Source organism: Crinia signifera, unplaced genomic scaffold (assembly GCF_055691185.1).
Source record: "Crinia signifera unplaced genomic scaffold, ASM5569118v1 HAP2_SCAFFOLD_418, whole genome shotgun sequence".
Taxonomy (NCBI): Eukaryota; Metazoa; Chordata; class Amphibia; order Anura; family Myobatrachidae; genus Crinia; species Crinia signifera.
Window position 1 is genome coordinate 69,014 of NW_028142311.1, and position 12,171 is coordinate 81,184.

At 50.9% G+C, this 12,171-nt stretch overlaps 1 long non-coding RNA gene across 1 annotated transcript; it reads left to right on the forward strand.

Annotated features, from left to right (window-relative positions):
* The first annotated feature begins 4,853 nt into the window (after positions 1-4,853).
* LOC146055254 (uncharacterized) lies at positions 4,854-6,533 on the forward strand. The gene is made up of 3 exons (XR_014468557.1): positions 4,854-5,324; positions 5,539-5,993; positions 6,055-6,533. It is a non-coding gene; the product is annotated as an uncharacterized LOC146055254 (long non-coding RNA).
* The last annotated feature ends 5,638 nt before the right edge of the window (positions 6,534-12,171 follow it).

The window sequence follows — 12,171 nt, forward strand, 5'->3', positions numbered from 1 at the left end:
AAGATGCCTGTATTGCAACTTAGGTGTCTGCGAATCGCGGGAGGGGGGGTCGCGGAGGGTGCCGCGAATTGCAGGAGGGGGGGTCGCGGGGGGTGCCGCGAATTGCAGGAGGGGGGGTTGTGGGGGGGTGGATGCTGCGAATCGCGGGAGGGGAGGGATTGCAGAGAATCGCGGGAGGGGGGTCGCGGGGTGGGTTGCCGCAAATCGCGGGAGGGGGGTTACGGGGGCGGGGGTTGCGGCGAATCATGGTAGGGGGGGTCGCGGGGGGTGTGCCATGAATCACGGGAGGGGGGGTCACGGGGTGGGGTGCCGAGAATCGCGGGGGTGTGTGTGTGTGCCGTGAATCGCGGGAGTGGGGGTTGCGGGGGGGTGGGGGGGGTGTGACGTGAATCGCCAAAAGAAAAAATTAACACAGAAAGGTCAACACATGTAAATGTTGACATAAGTGTGGCACTTCATTGGTGTCCATGTCGACACATGAGAATGAATATGAAAACATTCAAAAAATGAAAAAAAAAAACTTCAAAAACTCATGTCAACCTTTTTCATTGTCGACCATAGCCATGTCAGTGTTTTCCAAGTGCAATTTAATTCTGGAGCTGCCGCGAATCGCGGGGGGGGTGCCGCGAATCGCGGGAGGGCGGGGTTCACAGGGGTTCCGGTGGGGGGTTGCCGCGAATTGCGGGAGGTGGGGGGTCACGGGGGTGCCGCGAATCGCGGGAGGGGGGGTTGCGGGGGGGTGTGACGCAAATCGCCACAAGAAAAAATCAACACAGAAAGGTCAACACATGTAAATGTTGACATAAGTGTGCCACTTCATTGGTGTCCATGTTGACACATGACAATGAATATGAAAACATTCAAAAAATGAAATAAATCTTCAAAAACTCATGTCAACCTTTTTCATTGTCGACCATAGCCGTGCCAGTGTTTTGCATGTGCCCTTTAATCCTGGGGCTGCCGCGAATCGCGGGGGGTGCCGCGATTTGCGGGAGGGGGGGGGTTGCGGGGGGTGGGTGCTGTGAATCGCGGGAGAGCGGGGTTCATGGGGGTTCCGGTGGGGGGTTGCCGCGAATTGCGGGAGGGGTGGCGGTCGCGGGGGGGTGCCGCGAATCGCCGGAGGGGGGGTTGCGGGGGGTGTGACGCGAATCGCCACAAGAAAAAAATCAACACAGAAAGGTCAACACATGTAAATGTTGACAAAAGTGTGCCACTTCATTGGTGTCCATGTCGACACATGACAATGAATATGAAAAAATTTAAAAAATTAAAAATAAATCTTCAAAAACTCATGTCAACCTTTTTCATTGTCGACCATAGCCATGGCAGTGTTTTGCATGTGCCATTTAATCCTGGGGCTGCTGCGAATTGCGGGGGGGGGGGGGAGGGGTGTGTGCCGCGAATCGCGGGAGGGGGGTCGCAGGGGGGGTGCCGCCAATCGTGCAAGGGGGGGTCGCGGGGGGGTTCTTTTTGCCGCGAATCGCGGGAGGGAGGTCGCGGGGGGGGTGTTTTTTCTGCGAATCGGGGGGGGGGTGTGTCACGGGGGAGGGTTTGCCGCGATTCGCGGGAGGGGGGGGAGGTTTTGCCGCAAATCGCGGGAGGGGGCGCTCACCTGGTGGCTGTGGAATAGCAGTGCTGGGCAACATGGGAAGGCAGTGGGTGTCTGGCACTGTCTGTGGGCTCACTGGGTTCTCTGTCACATACCTCCCAACATGACCCTCTCCAGGAGGGACACAATGCTCTGTTTCTAGACTTCCCCTTAATGTATGATTGCCATCACCTGTTTTAAACAGGTTAATTTCTCAGAAAGGTGTTCAGCACAGATGAAGGCAATCACACATTAAGAGGAAAGTCCAGGAACAGAGCGTTATAGACACAGACACCCACTTTGAGTGACAGATGTAGCCAAATATATAGGAGATAATTATAATTACATGACCAGGTTAATGTTTTATTCTCAAGACACTGTTATAAATACTCGCAGAGGTTTTCTCAATGCCACAAATCCTTTTCCAGGATGAGCTGAATTAAAACAGTAATAAAACCCACAATAAATATGACTGTTTGTTTTAGAGCAGTATTGGAGTTTAGGGGATTTACTAGTATCAGGGTAGAACAGAAAGCAGTTTATTAACCCCTGGGGTCAGTGTGATACTGACAGGTGTCACAACTGAAGATGTACTGTAACAAGAGACTGTTTAGAATTGGTAACGGTGAGCTGCGGTTATACAGTAGTGAAGAGTTTTCATAAAAGTGTAGAAAGAGGTGTTTATATAAAGAAGGGGCAACATGCATGGGTAGAAATATTTGTGAACTGAACGTAGCAGCTGCCGGGTGAGTTGGCGGGGTACCACAGGCGATTCCCCACCCTAGCAGATGGGGGCCTTAAGAGCTGCAGAGTTATTCAAGTTGGGTCAAAATCTGCGCTAGTCCTCTTGTTGCGAACCACGGTGAAGGCAGATACATCTGACCATATCACCCTCCTTCTGTCATCCGTAGGACACAGAAATTAGTGTTCCTGCCCTTTTTGTGTCTGGGACTTTGCGCCCTTCCGCTGCCCCCCTGGTGCGCTGACACCCCGTTGCAAACTTTCTCATCCGCCCCCCCTGCATGCACTGAAACGCTGATGAGCTCTCTGCTGAAAGCTGTGTGTCTGTTATTACAGATGTAGCCCGCCACCGTCCCCCATGCTGTTACCACTGCTGAAGTCCTGAGAAGTGAGCAGCATGGCAGCTCTTTAAAGTGACAAATCCCCCCCCCCGCCACAACGCTAAGCTGCTCTCTGCTAGCAGTGGCTGTCAGCTCTTCCTGCCGGCTAAGCCCTCCCTCCACAGACAGGAGGGCTTGCTGGGGTTGCTTTTCCCATTCTGGGTAACAAGGATATAATACCTCCTGGGCAACGAGCATGAAACCTTCTTGGCAACTAAGCATAAAACCTTTGGCATTGAGTAAGAAACCCCTGGCAATGAGCATGTAGGTAAGAGGCTCTTATGTGCCATCATATGTAGTCGCTGTTAAGGTGTGTGATGGGTATTACAGTGTGGGTCATCATGTGTGATGGGCATTACAGTGTGGATCATCGTGTGTGATGGGCATTACAGTGTGGGTCATCGTGTGTGATGGGCATTACAGTGTGGGTCATCGTGTGTGATGGGCATTACAGTGTGGGTCATCGTGTGTGATGGGCATTACAGTGTGGGTCATCGTGTGTGATGGGCATTACAGTGTGGACCGTCATCATGTGCGATGGGCATTACAGTGTGGGCCACTATCATGTGCGATGGGCATTACAGTGTGGGTCATCATGTGCGATGGGCATTACAGTGGGTGCCATCATGTGTGATAGGCATTACAGTGTGGGTCATCATGTGCGATGGGCATTACAGTGGGGGCCATCATGTGCGATGGGCATTACAGTGTGGGTCATCATGTGTGATGGGCATTACAGTGTGGGCTATCATGTGTGATAGGCATTACAGTGTGGGACATCATGTGCGATAGGCATTACGGTGTGGACAACCATCATGTGTGATGGGCATTACAGTGTGGGCCATCATGTGCGATAGGCATTACGGTGGGGGCCATCATGTGTGATGGGCATTACAGTGTGGGCCATCATGTGTGATGGATATTACAGTGTGGGCCATCATATGTGATGGGCATTACAGTGGGGGCCATCATGTGTGATGGGCATTACAGTGTGGGCCATCATGTGTGATGGGCATTACGGTGTGGGCCATCATGTGTGATGGGCATTACAGTGTGGGCCATCATGTGTGATGGGCATTACAGTGGGGGCCACCATGTGTGATGGACATTACAGTGTGGGCCATCATGTGTGATGGGCATTACGGTGGGGGCCACCATGTGTGATGGACATTACAGTGTGGGCCACCATGTGTGATGGACATTACAGTGTGGGCCATCATGTGTGATGGGCATTACGGTGGGGGCCACCATTGTGTGTGATGGGGCCAAACAAACATATCAAATAAAAGAGATGCTCCGAACAATGGGCGTTTCCGCCACACTCACATCCCCCAACGAGGCTCAGTGCCATCTTCCCGGCCTTGGGTTCTCCAGAGAATTGCATCCCACAGAATTCGATGCGACTGCGGCTCTGCGCCATTATATTGGATGGAAGCCTGCGCTTTGCATGCTCCGCTGCGCACTCTGCTGTAATTGTTTTTTTTTTTTTTCTACTGGACTCCTGTGCATACTGTGACTACTGGCCATACTCCACTGTGACTGCTGGCCATACCCCACTGTGTATACATTACTGTGACTGCTGCTCGTAACCCCATGAGTGTTGGGGCAGAGCTATGCTGGTGGTAAGGGTTGCTGGTCTTACTGTACTGCATATTAAAATAATAATAATAAAAAATATATATATAATTTATGTAAGGTGCTAAACAACATATAATGGTGATTCAATTGTTTTGTGCACCCGTAGCTCTTGCCTAATGTAGTGGGAGCTAATGAATTGTTCGCAGCACTTGCCCTGGTCTTGTCGGCTGCATTTTTGCGCCCTAAATAAACTAGATGCAGCTTATTGCCCTACTGTGCGTGAAGGGTGCGAGGAGAAATCCAGGTGAGGTGCAGCCTGGGAGTCGGGTCACCAAACAATTGACTTTGATTTTAAAGCTTGTTTGTCACTGAGCGTACAGTATGTTGCAGGCATGTCCAAAATGTGGCCCTTCAGCTGTTTTGAAACTACACATCCCAGCATGCCTTGACATAGTTTTAGTATTCCCTAATAGCAAAACTGTGGCAAGGCATGATGGGACTTGCAGTTTCACAAAAGCTGGCGGGCCATAGTTTGGACATGATTGGTGTATTGGGTTCATTAGCTGTTCACTAGCATTTTGCACAAACCACTTTGGCACATATGGAGATGTAATCTCTTTATTAGTGTTTTTATTAGTCTTGCACTCTACTATTACATATAATGCATGCCTTGACACTGTTTCACCGTTCGTGACACCCAAAATGTCGTTAAAATATTTGTTCCAACCAGATTGTTGCTCGGAAAATGTCCAAACTTTTTTTATTTCTTTACATTTTTGAAATACACAAAATGTTAAAATTGGATGTGAATTTCTACTTCATTTCCTTACATACAGGGAGCAACTTCTATCAGTCACCCCACCTTGACAAAGTGCCCAGCGAGGCATGAAACAGGTTGGAGACTTTGCTGCTGCCCGAAGTACCGACACGCCAGTCGCTGACGTCAGCAAGCCGCGCCCCGGGACCAAAGCCGCAACAGAAGATTCCACCCAGAAGCGGACAGCAACTGAGCTGAGGAATACCGCTGCCTCTGTAAGGTTAGGGTTAGTAGGGACAGCACGACAATCTCCCTCTCTCACCTCACATCCTCCAAAAGGAGTGTAAACATTATTTTACTAATACATTTTTACTTTACAGGTGTCACTCGTATAAACTTATCCCATCGCTCTTTTTTACCCCTCAGAACCTTTGCATTTATGAGAGCTGCTATACCATCAGTGCAGTTGATTTAACATTTTTCTCCTCACTTAGGATTATGTGCCACCGAAGAAGGACGGTGAATGTGAGACACCCAGCAGCAGCCGTCCCTATGTGTTCAGAAGAGGGATCAGGACCCAGGATTCCAAGACTGTGCCTTAACCTCACTCATTGATAAATGAGAGAGACAATGACCATAAGATCCTGAAACTCACCAACAAAATCATCCAGCTGCTGACCGGAGAGGTGACTGCTGGGAATAGGTCATTATACAGTAACACCGGGGGAGGTGACTGCTGGGAATGGGACATTATACAGTAACATCGGGGGTTGTGACCAGAGAGATGACTGCTGGGAATGGAACATTATACAGTAACACCGGGGGATGTGACCGGAGAGGTGACTGCTGGGAATGGGGCATTATACAGTAACAATAGGGGATGTGACCGGAGAGGTGACTGCTGGGAATGGGTCATTATACAGTAACACCAGAGGATGAGACCGGAGAGGTGACTGCTGGGAATGGGGCATTATACAGTAACAATGGGGGGGGGGGGTGTGACCAGAGAGGTGACTGCTGGGAATGGGACATTATACATTAGCACCGAGGGATGTGACCAGAGAGGTGACTGCTGGAATGGGGAATTATACAGTAACACCGGAGAGGTGCCCGCTGGGAATGAGGCATTATACAGTAACATCGGGGGATGTGACCAGAGATGTGACTGCTGGGAATGTGGAATTATACAGTAACACCGGGGGAGGTGACTGCTGTAAATGGGACATGATACAGTAACATCGGGGGATGTGACCTGAGAGGATACAGCTGGGAATGGGACATTATACAGTAACACCTGGGGATGTGACCGGAGAGAAGACTGCTGGGATTGGGACATTATACAGTAACACGGGGGGATGGAAATGGGACATTATACAGTAACACCGGGGATGTGACCGGAGAGGTGACTGCTGGGTATGGGACAGTATACAGTAACATCAGAAGAATGTAACCAGAGAGGTGTCTGCTGGGAATGAGACATTATACAGTATCACCAGAGGATGAGACCGGAGAGGTGACTGCTGGGATTGGGACATTATACAGCAACACAGGGGGATGTGACCAGAGAGGTGACTGCTGGGAATGGGAGAGAGAGGGTGGAGAGAGAGAGGGTAGAGAGAGAGAGAGAGAGGGTGGAGAGAGGGTGAGGCGAGAGAGAGAGGGTGGAGAGAGAGAGAGGGTGAGGCGAGAGAGAGAGTGAGGGTGAGAGAGAGAGTGAGGGTGAGAGAGAGAGTGAGGGTGAGGCGAGAGAGAGAGAGAGGGTGAGGCGAGAGAGAGAGAGAGAGGGTGAGGAGAGAGAGAGAGAGAGGGTGAGGAGAGAGAGAGGGTGAGGCGAGAGATAGGGTGAGGCGAGAGAGAGGGAGAGAGGCGAGAGAGAGGGAGAGAGGCGAGAGAGAGGGAGAGAGGCGAGAGAGAGAGGGTGAGGCGAGAGAGAGAGAGGGTGAGGCGAGAGAGAGAGAGGGTGAGGTGAGAGTGAGAGAGGGTGAGGTGAGATAGGGTGGAGAGAGAGAGAGAGGGTGGAGAGAGAGAGGGTGGAGAGAGAGAGAGGGAGAGAGAGAGAGGGTGAGGCGAGAGAGAGAGAGGGTGAGGCGAGAGAGAGAGAGGGTGAGGCGAGAGAGAGAGAGAGAGGGTGAGGCGAGAGAGAGAGAGAGGGTGGAGAGAGAGAGAGGGTGGAGAGAGAGAGGGTAGAGAGAGAGGGTGGAGAGAGGGTGAGGCGAGAGAGAGAGGGTGAGGCGAGAGAGAGAGAGGGTGAGGCGAGAGAGAGAGAGAGGGTGAGGCGAGAGAGAGAGAGAGTGAGGAGAGAGAGAGGGTGAGGAGAGAGAGAGTGAGGCGAGAGAGAGAGAGAGAGTGAGGCGAGAGAGAGAGAGAGAGGGTGAGGCGAGAGAGAGAGAGAGGGTGAGGCGAGAGAGAGAGAGGGTGAGGCGAGAGAGAGAGGGTGAGGCGAGAGAGAGAGAGGGGGGGGTGAGGCGAGAGAGAGAGAGAGGGTGAGGCGAGAGGGTGGAGAGGGAGAGAGAGAGAGAGGGTGGAGGGTGGAGAGAGAGAGAGGGTGGAGAGAGAGAGAGAGGGTGGAGAGAGAGAGAGAGAGGGTGGAGAGAGAAAAGGAGAGGGGGTGTGGAGGAGGGGAAGTGAAGGAGAGGAGGGGGGAGTGGAGGAGCAGAGAAGGGGAGGGGGTGCGGAGTATAGGAGGTGAGCAGGAGGGAAGCGAGAGGAGGAGGGGAAGCAGAAGAGGAAGGGGAGCTGAGGAGTGAGAGGAAAGAAGAAAGGAAAGTAGGGGAGGGGGTGAGGAGTATTGGAAGCAAAAGAAAGGAGGGGGAAACAGGAAAGGAGGAGGGGGAGCGGAGGAGGTGGTTGGGGAGCTGAGGAGGAGGGGAGAACAGAGAGCAGGAGCAGACAAGAAGAGGGGGAGAGGAGGAGGAGAGGAGGCATGGAGGAGGTGCAGAGAAGGGAGCGCAGTGCAAGCTGGTGCTGGGTACCTCCTGTGACAATCAGCAGCGATGGTAGCGATGATTTTGCTGCCCCTGCTCCTGGGCAGACTGGGTCTGCTGCACTTTCTCTTCTTCTGTGCTAGTCATCTCTTCCTGCTCCATCTCCCCGGCGCTGGGTCTTCTCTTCCTGTACCCCAGCACAGGTTCACTGGCAGTCAGAGAGAGAAAAGTGTGGGGAAATTGGTGAGGAGAGCAAAAGAGGGGAAAGGGAGAGCTGGGGAGAGGAGGAGGGGAAGGAGGAGAGGAGGAGAGGGATCAGAGAAGAAGGAGCAAAGGAGTGGAGGAGGGGGATCAGAGAAGGAGCAAAGGAGTGGAGGAGGAGAGAAGCGGACATGTAGAGAAGTAGCACAGAAGGCACTGTGTACCTCTTGTCATTGGTGCTGCATGGTACATGATCAGCAGCGATTGAAATGCTCCTCCTCCTCCGACGAAAAGTGGTGGGGAGGAGAGAGAGAAGGGGAGCAGAGAAGAGGAGGAGGGAGAGGAGTAAGAGGAGGGGGAGCAGAGCAGAGTAGAGGAGGAGAGGAGAAGGGAGAGCAGGAGAAGAGGAGAGGGGTGAGGAGGAGGGGAAGTGCAGATTAGATTCATGGAGCACAAGCGCAATATAATAAAAATGAATAAGAGTAACAGCTTGTACAGACACATGGCGGGTTGCCAAAGTGGCGATTTTAATGGGATCCGTATGATAGGTATTGAACATATCAAAAATACCCCAAGGGGGGGAGACAGATATGTCCAGTTATGCAGGAGGGAGGCATACTGGATTTTCTGCCTCAGAACTTTAAATCCGTTGGGCCTTAATGACAGCATTGAGTTGAATAATGTGTAGTGGGGGAAAAATAGTGGGAGTCCTCTCTGTGTGCACATTCTTTGACTCAATGGGTCATATTCTTTATGTCCTATGTAGATACAAATTAATTGAAAGTCAAAATTGGTTTGATTAATAATTAAGGTGTTTAAAATTATGTAAATTTATACTATTGATTAATATATAAAGAATTGATATTATGGTTTATTGAATAGAGATGAATTACTTGCATCCTGTGGAGAGATGTTAAAAGAATTATTGCCATATAATGGGGTAATCTGCATTACCATAAAGAAATCAACACTAATCTTAATTGAGATAAAAAACAATAATGAAAATATGAAGAAACTATGTATATTCGTTTTTTATAATTATGTATAAATTGTTATACATCTATATTTGTCGTTATATGTTAATTGTTGTTTGTGTTGTATATGTTGAGGCCATAGTGATATGAGGCATGGAATACAGGCATTATGGAAATAGCAGGCTTTTTGAGTGGAAAGCAGGAAGGATAAAAACGGCTCCCAAAGTGAGGCTTGGAGCTGGTTACATAGACGGCCAGTATGTCTAAAACGAGGCTTGATATACAAAATAAAAATGGCCGCCGGAGATCAGTGTTATATGTTAAAACCTAAAACGAGGCTTGGAATGCAGGCTTGGTATATGAAATAAAAATGGCCGCGAGAGATTGTCGTCATATGCTAAACTCAAAACGAGGCTTGGAACGCAGCTAAAGATGGCCGCGAGAGATTATAAATGGATCCATCTGGAAACGAGGCATGGAGCGCAAACCCGGAAGTGCGGCTGTAATAACCCCGCGAACGGGACTGCTATAAATAGCGCTGTCTACACTAATGTCAGCACAACTGAGGAAGCCGCTGACCCTGAGGCGGAGAAACGCGTTTTGTTGCTGACCACAGACTACCAGGTTTTTATCACCGCAGACTATCGCTGCCACTACCATCTGGAGCAGCAGTTGTATTTTCCAGATCACAGGACAGTGGACGCGTACTTCCGGGAGCTGCGCCGCCTGGACCACAGGAGGAGACTGGTCAGCCCTGCAGCGCTGCCCTGGTGTGGACCGTCTGGTGGTGAGTACAGTCAGACTGCTGCATGATGTCGCCGGCTACCCCCGCTGCCACCATGTCCTGACTGCCTCTCCTTCCTCCACCCTCCCACGCTGCTGCCTCGGCCTCCCGTTTACTGCTGCACCAGCCGCCCTCCTCCATTTCTACATACAGTATAAGGGTGACATTTTGATGGCTTACAATTTAAGGGGCTGTTGTGATGAAAGACAGTGTGGGGCTGGTGCGATGGTGACAGTGTGGGGCTGTTGCAATGGGGAGACTACAGTGCGGGCTGGAGCAATGGGGAGACTACAGTGTGGAGCAGGTGCAATGGGGAGACTACAGTGTGGGGCTGGTGTGATGGGGACAGTGTGGGGCTGGTGTGATGGGAGACTACAGTGTGGGGCTGGTGCGATGGGGACAGTGTGGGGCTGCTGCGATGGGGGACAGTGTGGGGTAGGTGCAATGGGGTTAGGGTTTTTTTCCTTGAAATGCCGCCTGCCACCGCTGGGAATAAAGAATAATCCGCGTGGCATTATGTGAATTTTGGCTCAATCCGCGTGGCATTATGTGAATTTTGTCTCAATACGTTTGGCATAATGTGTAAGGGGCAAGTATAATGGGGTCTATTATTTTGTTGCAGAATGTGTAGAAGTGGTATATGGTGTGGAACACTACACAAGGCCAATTTTGAGTGTCCACACCCTCTTTTCCTGAGCGCTCGCGCACAAATGTGTTGACACTATTGACACCAAGGTGGGCCTGTGTACTTTAAATGCCAGGACCTATTTTTAATCCCCTTCCCGCCCTTTATCTGCTCTCTGAGCGTGCACACTGGCACCATCTCTTTGCAAGTTTTTGAACAGGATTCTCCTAAACTCACTATGCCGCTATTTTTACATACTGTTGTAGACCAGCATTTTTTTTTTTTAAATATGGATGTTTTCCTCCTCTTCCCTCCCCTTCAGGATGCTACTAAAACCTTGCTGCCACTGAGGACCCCCAGGACGTTGCTCAGGACACCGCCCAACATAGACGGGAAGGATACAGGCGGGGAGACAGCTGCCCCAACTCCGCCCCCAGGGCGCTGCGGCAGAGAACACAGCCCAACGCTGCTAGGAACGACGCTGAGGAGGAGAGAGGTGCCCTATCCGACAGATGCTGCAGTACCCCCACCTGCGACCAATTCTATGTGAGTGCACTCTTCGGTCACGACTGGCGAAGAGTATGTCTTGGGGGGGGGGGAGCGAGGGAGGGGAGAGGAGGTGCAAGATTAATCTGCTTTGGGCTAAGGGAAGAGGTGTGGCATGATGCTAGGTGGTGGGTTGTGATTACATGTAATGGGCATTAAGGGGTTTAGCAGTGGTGTCAAACTCATGGCCCTCCAGCTGTTGTGGAACTACACTTCCCAGCATGCCCTACCACAGATTTTAGCGATCCCTTACCTATTCTCCCCTCCTCAGAAAAACTCTAAAGGTGCCCATACACATTCCAATGCGGCGGGTGCAATGTGTGCTTTGAGATGCGCGCTCCCGCGGCATCTCATCGCACTGTACAAAAAGTATGTGCTGCACATACTTTTTGTACTTGCTTTTCATCGCATTGCATGCACAACGCATGTACAAGGCATGCGATGCGTGCTATTTAAGCTCAAAATGCACGCCCGCATCGAGACGTGTATGGGCACCTTAAGGCTGGTTTCACACACTCCGGCTCCTGCCGGACGGTGAAATCCCGCACGGCCAGGGAGCCGTGCCTCACACACTAGTTTATCATGGAAGGGATGGCCACAGCCCGGCAGCCATCCCTTCCAGTGGCGGGATTCGGCTGCAACCGTGCGGCCGGGCCGTGGCCGTCCCGTGTGAATGGACACAATAGTGTCCATTCACAACTAGTGTGTGCGGCACGGCTCCCTGGCCGTGCGGGATTTCACCGTCCGGCAGGAGCCGGAGTGTGTGAAACCAGCCTTAAGGTGCATACACACGTACAGATTTTCTGTCTGATCTATCTGGTGGGAACAAAAACCTGAAAATGTATGGGAGCATATGACTATCAAAAATTTCCACCCAAATGCATAAATGATAAATTTGTTATATCAGAATGATTTAAACAATTTGTCTGACTGATAACTGTCTGTTTTCAAGTGTTGGGGAACAATTTTTTTAATGTCAGCTGCTCCCATACATTTCCGGGTTTTTGTTCCCACCAGATAGATCAGACAGAAAATCTGTATGTGTGTATGCACCTTTAGTCAGAGAGAACCTG